Here is an 8,839-nt window from a genome sequence, read left to right on the forward strand (position 1 = left end):
ATATCAGAACAACCTGGCTCTGATACCAATTGAAGGAAATCGGACATGAGGATTTCCATGAGTAGCAGAATGATTGTTCCAAACTACATTCGTATTTGAATATAAACAATTACAATCACGAAACGGAAACTAACTGATCATGCGTACAATGAAGTTACAGCATGCTTTTAATAAGATCAATGGATAAAATTAACATACATTTGAAGGCTCATCTTCAATCTTCCTTAATCACGAACGCTTGTACAATCAGCAACATAACACTCATGAACGCTCAAACACTACGACTGTTACACTACACGATCACAGGAATCACGAATACAACGAACTCCAAGACTACGAACACAACGAACGACCTCCAAAAACCTCGACTATGTCGAGTTGAGTACGACACCACCACAATGGCTACCTTGGTATTCTCGATGTGAGAATTCAGAAGTGTGGGCTCTATGGGGACTTGGTTAGAGAAAGAGACCGGAGGAGGAACAACCGTGTAAACGATTGAGCAAGTGGGAGATAGGTCTATTGTATAGACGATACCCAATCGTTTAGAAGAAGCTCTGCGATCGTTTAGCAAAAGCTGCATGATCGTTTAGCTAAAGGCCAGTTGAGTGAACTATCATATAGAAACACTCCACGATCGTTTAGTCTATCTTTAACTGTCGTTTAATAAATCAAATTCACCTGACAGCCACCGTGAGTAATTTCTGAGAATAGAAACTCTCACTTCAACATTACTAAATTTAGGAAAACATTTTTTCTTTTATCTCACGGTTACCATGAAAACCACCAATAACCTCCCATTCAATTAGTTATTAGAGAAAAAGAGATAATAATCCAATAATTAATATTATTATAAATATATATGATAACTAACTTATCATAGTATATTTAGAACCTATAGTTTTAATATTTCATCTCATGAAACATATAAACCATAGCTCTTTTTCTATTTCATGGCACTCAATGTAAATCTCATTTACATTAATCCTCCACTTGATATATCTCATATATCATACCGATCATATCATATATAATCGAATTACCTCTTGTCAATTTGAACATTCAAATCAACACCAAGAACTGATTCTCAACTTGAATCCATTGAGCTACCAAGGGGACCTTATGGACCTGTAGCTCGAATCTCCAACGGTATGTGAATAACTGACTAAACTCTTTGGTCATGGGATTAGCTATCTGTTAGCTGCCATGCACTCTACTAGACCGACAGTTGAACTCTTCTTACCATAAATATATTATGTGTCCATATCAACTAATCAACAGTGCGATAACCCCTCACAGATCGTTCGTCAGTACTGCTGGGCCAATAACCGTTATGCACCTATAGTTACATCTAAATCCTTAAGTACCACTAATCCCTCTAATGAACAAAAGTCATAGTCTATAAACCCTAAACTCTAAGTTCCCTAGATAAGCATGTTAGCCAAAGGAATGTTGTATTAAATATTTAACCAATGGAAATCTATGTGTATATATAGAAGTTGTGAAGATAGGAAAGAAAAAATTATATATTAAATGAGGAAGCTCATTTATTGGTTTGGCTGGAGGCACTAAGTATGGGGTGACGTGGCAGTTTAATCCTTGAACTTGGGAGGTGGCAGGAAGATTAAAAGGAAGTAAAACTTCAAAAGCTTGGTTTCGGCAATTGGCAAGAGCAAATTTAGTGAAATCGGTGCCATTTGAAAGTTAGGAGAATCTAGTTTTCGAGGTTGTCTTACCGGAGGAAGATTGCAGGAGGAGAAGAACAAAAAGTGAATAATTTGTAGAAGAGGCAGAATCTTGGATTAATCAGGGCTCGAGGTGAAGATTGGAGGCTCTAGGCCAAAATATAAGAAAATTTCGACTGAAATTTTAAGATAAGAAATTTAACTCAATTCTAAACAAGTTTGTAGAATGAAGTTTCTTGAAAAGAGTTCCGGATTTTGAGTTATGAATTTTTGAATTTGAAATAGAGAATCTATGCAGAAGCAAACAACTGCTTGGGAAGAACAAGCAAACCGCTCACCGTAGAGTGCGAGAGCGAGATAAATGGCATGAGGATCTCGCTCAGGATGATATTCTTGCTAATTTTGTGGTAATGCTATCTCGCTGGTAATGCTATCTTTGTTGATGAAAGTTCCATTAGTAAATGAACTATTTGAGGCATTTTGCTAAGAATTCTAAGTAGTTTAACCGGGAATTATGTCCTTTCAGGCCAAGAAGAGCTAGGAGAGGCATATAAACCGTTAAGAGCCCCGACAAGCTGTGAGTGACTAAGTGAACTTAATGTTTTTGATACTTATGCATATAAAGTCAAGTAAGTTACAGTAATGTTAATGATGAATTTATACTTCCTCAAGCAACTAATGGTTAAAGAATAGCTTAACGTATGTTCCCCGGCTTGTATATGTGTAACACAGGCCAAGGTATGTGTGAAATCATTACAAAACTTAAGTTTCTAATGTTGAAATATGCTTCCTAAAGGAAGGTTATGATAGAATGAGTTCTTGTGTAAATGACATGTAGAGAAACTTAATTTGATGCTATGAAATAACCCGATACTGAAGGACATGGAGAAGGCATCTGGGTAATAGTACCTAAGGTATTAACGGTACTTAGAAAACTCCACGTGCACGTAGGTAATTCTGAATGAGAGGCTAAAGTATGGGTCTCTTAGGCCATACACCATCAAAGGGAGACTGAATTATGGGTCTCTTGGCCGGTAATAGACGTTGGGAGCTAGAGTGTTATAGGCTCGTTCTCAGCTAAGGAATAATGATGTTTAATGATGTATAAGAATGGTTTAAAGCTATATTTAGAGAAAGTTTCTTGAGATACTCATCAGTATATTTACATTTTAATACTGATGTAATGCATGATGTAATATGATTCTATAGTCACTCACTGGGCTACTAGCTCACAGATTTTCTGTGTTTCCCTTTTTTCAGGTAGCGGTCAGATTCCCCAAGTTTGATCCTACTGCTGCTTGCCACTGAAAGGCCCGGCTTGTTAAGGAGAACTTAGGTTGATGGCCTGTTTATGTACACATGTTTTGAGAGGGAGTAAGGCTTTGTTAGAAATGTTTGGGCCATCTGTGAATATTTTGCTATAAATATTATGTCATGGCTATATGCATGTGTTTCTATAATCTTTGTAGAACCTTAAGGAGGCTTGTTGTATTCGTATACTATTAATGTTTGAAATCGGTTGGTATTTAGATTAGAAGGCTTTGGTGGTGAGTGCTGACAATAGGGCTAGTAACTACCACGGTCATATCCTCTTATAGATTAAAAGGGTAATCTGGGAGGGGGTATGACATAGTCCTACTATTACTAAGTCCTCTCTTCCAAAGAGAAGCTGTGGCCATTATGTTCAAGCCCTAGAATCAGCCCTTAAGGGAGCAATCTATCTACTTACCCCTGCTTCAGGGAAGGAGTGAATTCCATCTTGTGTAACTGAGTTTCCAGCTCGCAAATCAGACAAGTCCCTAAAAAGGTAGGCATGTTGAGTTGGAAATCTGGCCACTCTCACCCATACTAATCAAAGGACCGCCCTCAAAGGTAGGAGTTCCCAAAGTCTAGTTCCAGGCGTTACACAATGTGAAGAAAAGCTAGACGATTGTGTAGCAATGGGCACTGGTCGTTGTGATGTTGGATGCTAGACGATCGTGTACCTGCGAGAGTTAAATAATGTGTTTAAATGCTATGCGATAGCATTACACGATCGTTTAGCTTTGCGTGGGAACTAAACGATGCGTTGGGAGTGCTATACAATGGCACTACACGATCGTGTAGTTGCGGTGCGATCTAAACGATGCAATGAAGTTCTATGTAATGGAACTAAGCGATCATGTAGCTGCGACACTCAATAATGCTATGACGTTTTATGTGATGGAACTAAGTGGTCTTGTAGCTGCGACAGACACTAAATGATGACCGAAGCGATAAGCGATGGTGTTAAATGACCGTGTAGTTCTCCTCGAGAGCTAAACGATTGCACTATGCGATAGACAGAAGACATTAAGCAATCGTGTACCTCTGCTCAACACTAGGCGAAGGCGTTAGATGATAGCCTTCAGTGTTACACGATCAGTCTTAGCGAGATTTTGAGGTTGGACTGAGAGCAGCTAGTTCGAATGGTTTTCTCGAGGTCCAACCCGGTTCAGCCTCAAAGGGTTTTTGGCTGCCCGGTTCAGACTTATCCAGTCTGGTTCAAGATGCTTGGGTTCGGTTTGGGCGGTTCAAAGACAGTTTTGAAGCTTTGTAATAGTTAAACATTTGTTTGCTTGTTTATGCCAAAACTAAAACCATATCAATTTGTATTTAATTGTTTATGCATGTGATGTATGTAATAATTAAATAATTCATATATGTGCATACAGTATGCATGTTAGGGTTATATTTAATATAATGGTTATATTAGATATTGAATGCCTTTGTTGAATGTTGTGGATGTTTAGCATATCTAAAATTTTGTAAGCTGTTATAAAATTAGGTTAGAAGTTTAAAATCTATAACAAAGAACAGCTGGATGCTCACTTAGGTTAACAACTAGTTTTAATCGTTAAAATAGATTGTTACCTTGTAAAATTCGATTACAAACTCATATCAGTTCATAAACCTATCTAAGGTTGGGGGTACTTAAGTTGGTGGTTTACGGAACAACTTCTACCTGGGGATATGACTGAATGATTGAGCGTTGTTAACTAATTTTATGAGCTTGCATAAGCGATGTGAGGTTATAAAAGGGTTTATCACCTAGACATTGTAGGTTAAATCCAATTATAAGTGTTATACTAGGATAAACCTTTTAGACTTAGGTTGTTCAAATTTAGCCGTTACACCTAAGTAAAATACCCAAACATTTAGAACACCAGCGAGAGATTAACAATATATTTGATATATAGTTTTTAGCTCTCACGTCCTCAAGAGTTCACACCGTGAGATCCATGCTCGGCTTCATGTCGCTTTTACTGTAACTGCTCCATTTGGAAAGTGTCTGCATGGGTCAATAACAAGATGAATGAGGGAGGTAGTTCATAGTAAGTGGGTGAAGGAAATGTGTCAACATTGTCCTACAGTCTCTTCCATTAGTTTGAACCGTGAGATTCCTATGTTGTGCCTGCTATCGTTTTTAGGCTGCACTAGCTAGTCGTTAATCGCGGCGATCCCCTCGGAGGGTTGTAACATAGGACTCGAAACAACCCAGGCTTCAGTAAAATGAATAGGATCTTATAGTTCCATCTTGGATATTGTCTTCTATTTCGGAGGCATATTCATACCGTTCTATGAGATCTGAAAATGGTGGGTCACACTTACAAGAATTACTAATTGTTAGTAAAGATCTTGACCAAAAACGATAACCAAAAGAACTATCGGAATATGAGTTATTCTGGAGATAATATTTGGTCAATATCTGTCTTGCTTTTGTGAAGGAATTCTTGATTGCCCTTCAGTAACAATTGTTCTAAATCACTAAAGTATCGTTGCAAATAAATAAAGATTTATTGGGTACATTATTGTTTTTGCTAAAAATGTATTTAGATGCATATTTAATAGAATTTGTTTTAAATGTTTTAGAAATGTCAAACTCAATCAAACAATTGCTTGCTTCTGATAAATGTAATGGAGAGAGATATTCGACCTGGAAATCAAACATCAATACGATATTAGTTGTAGACGATCTGAGGTTTGTGTTGACGAGGAATGTCCTCAAATTCCTAGTTCAACATCAATACGATATTAGACATTTGCTCAAGAAGGATTGTCGCAACTTAGTGGGCACAACTTGGTAGACGCATCTGGGTGAAAGGCAATCCTTCTTGAGCAAATGTCTGATATCTGGGTGAAAGGCATAATTAATCATGATGGGACAAAAGACTGGTGACGGTCGAATCCGAATTAAGCTGATAGACGCTAACGATAACAAGTACATTCAGCTTTTCGGTGACAAATATTCGGCACATCATTCAGGGAATTAAAGCCATCCCATTTGTGCAATCATGAGAGAGAAGCCGCCTTCACCCCGAAGCTCTATATATACCAGAGGCATCCTTCAGAAAAGAGGTTCCACGGGTTCACCATCTCACGAGTTCAAAAGAGGTTTATATTTTAGCCTTGTTCTTCGATTTTCTTTTACTTTAAGGCGGACGCGAGAGAAGGAGATTGTGCTGACAGATCGTTTCGGTAAGCTAGGGAGAGAACCGGAAGCTTCAAGATCAGAAAGAGGGCCGACTCCTGCGGAAGCAAGAATATCTTTTGAATCGAATAGAGATTGACAGTGTAAAAGCCTCGGTCAGCAAGGAATTGCTACCAGGCTCTCTACCTTTATCTTCCATTGTTATTTTGTACTCAAACTCATTTATAAAAATGGAATTTACTTCTCTATATCTGTTCACTCTCTGTTATTTATGCATGAGTAGCTAAATCTGTTGAATGGGTTGAGAAGCATTTAGCTAGCACAACTGGGAATCTTCATTCTATGCTATTATCTTGTATTATGTATGCTTCATTTGTCCATTTGAGATACTCGGGAGGGTAGTCTAAGGACAAGATCTAGGCTTGGGAAAGTCAGGTTAGAATCTAGGATCGGGAGAGTCAGATTAGAACGCATAATCAAGAGATAGAGCTAGGAATAAGCATTGTTTGCTATTAACGCATCACATGCATCTTAGAGATAGGATATGATTGTGTGTGGTCACCTTGACTTTATGCATCTTGCATCATCGCATAGGACAAGTGTAGAGACTTAGGAATATGCTCTATGGACACTTTTGCATTCAATACATGCGTCCTAGACTTAGGAGCATTGCATTTGCATTGGAAAATGACCTTCTGCGTATGGTTGTAGCATGATCGTATAGTCTAATGCATTGCCAAGTAACGCTAGCTAATGACCTTCTCAACCCGTTCATCCGCATATTCAGTGCATCTATCAGCAACTAGACTTTTTTCAAATCCGCCGCATTTGTTTATTTTTCATCACTGCAAACAACAATCTCAACAACTATTGATTTATTTGGTTACCGCAAAGTTTTCCTAAAAATTACCATCGCAACCTATTTTTCCAAGTCCCTGAGTTCGACCCTGGACTGACTAGGAAACTCAGTGGGGTTTACACTTGGATTCTGCTGAGAAAACTTGAGTGCTCAACGCATTTTTTCACCATCGCATTTCATCCACAATTTCACTTCATAAAATAACGCATCAAGTTTTTGGCACCGTTGTCGGGGACTTCGGCAAAATAGTGTGCTAACGGTAACTTTTCTGATTTCTCTGCAGACTCTCAATCTTTGGCAAATTACGACCCGGAGATTGAGAAGACATTTAAACGGAGATTAAGAGACCGCCAACAACAACAGTCTGATAAATAAGAGATTGCGGAGTAGCCTGGAAACGGAGCACCAAACGAAAACAACGTCATGGCGAATCCAATCCTTTTGGCTAATAATCGCAATAGACCCATTAGGACTATGCATCACCAAACCTCTACGATTTCTCTCCAGGAATCATGAGGCCTGCCCTCGATGGAAGTACATTCGAAATGAAACTAGTGATGCTGCAGATGATCTAAACTACAGGACAATTTGGAGGCTGGCGTGGCGAGGACTCGCACGACCACCTCCGTAGCTTTATCGAAATCTACAATACTTTAGTGTTCTCGAACATCTCTGTCGAAGAATTTCGACTAACTTTGTTCCCATTTTCTCTTTGTGATCAGGCAAGAAAATGGGCGTATTCCCTCGAGCCGAGAGAGATCACTTCATGGGAACAGGTCGTAGAGAAGTTCATAAAGAAATACTTTCCACCTACTGAGAACGCTAGATGAAGGAAACTCATAACAAAATTTGAACAAGACATGGATGAATCACTCAGCGATGCTTGGGCGAGGTTTAAGAGGATGGTCCGGGATTGTCCACACAATGGTTTGCTAGACTTCTTTCAGATGGAAATCTTTTATCATGGTTTGAATCCTGCTTTGCAGACCGCTGCCAATGCAGTAGCCGCTGGTGGTCTGCTTGACAAAACATATGACGAGACTAAGAATATCTTGGATCGCATCTCTAAGAACCATGAAGATTGGAGAGAGAGTAATCAGAGACTGAGCATCAAGGATAAGGACGCAAGTAATGGTGTTATTACTTCACTACAAAATCAGATGACCGCAATGATGAACTTCATTCAGGGAATTGCGATCAGCAGCCCAACACCACAAAATGGGCAAATCAATGCAACTAGTCAAAACATCGCAAGGTGTGCGACTTGCGGTGATGGGCACACAATGGAAGAATGCCCACAGAACCCACAATTCATTTACTTTTTAAAAAATAATCCCTTTTCGAGTACCTACAACCCCGGATGGAGAAACCACCCCAATTTTACATGGAAGAATCAATAGCAGAATTTCCAACCTGTGGCGCAGAAAGAAGGGCCATCTAGATTCTTCCCACGTAATAATGGTCAGATAAGCAATCAAGCCAGTAGCTCGCAACCACCGTAATCTTCTTCCCTGGAAAGCCTATTGAAGTAATATATAGAGAAAAAGAAACGGTACTTCAAAGTTAGGCTACGTCCATCCGCAATCTAGAATTACAGATGGGACAGATTGCAAGTGAGCTAAAGAACAAACCGCAAGGGGCTCTACCGAGTTCAACAGAACTCCCACGCAACCCAGGGGGATCAGGTAAAGAGCAATGTTAGGTTGTGACATTGCGAAGTGGAAAAACTATGGAGGGAGAAAGAAAAGACCCAAGCCGGACTGCTTCCATTGTAGAGGAACCTGGAATTGTGGTGACACGAGAAGAAGAAGGAGAAAAAGAAGCAATAGAGCCAGAAGTTGCGTC

Source organism: Benincasa hispida, chromosome 5 (genome assembly GCF_009727055.1).
Source record: "Benincasa hispida cultivar B227 chromosome 5, ASM972705v1, whole genome shotgun sequence".
NCBI classification, from domain to species: domain Eukaryota; kingdom Viridiplantae; phylum Streptophyta; class Magnoliopsida; order Cucurbitales; family Cucurbitaceae; genus Benincasa; species Benincasa hispida.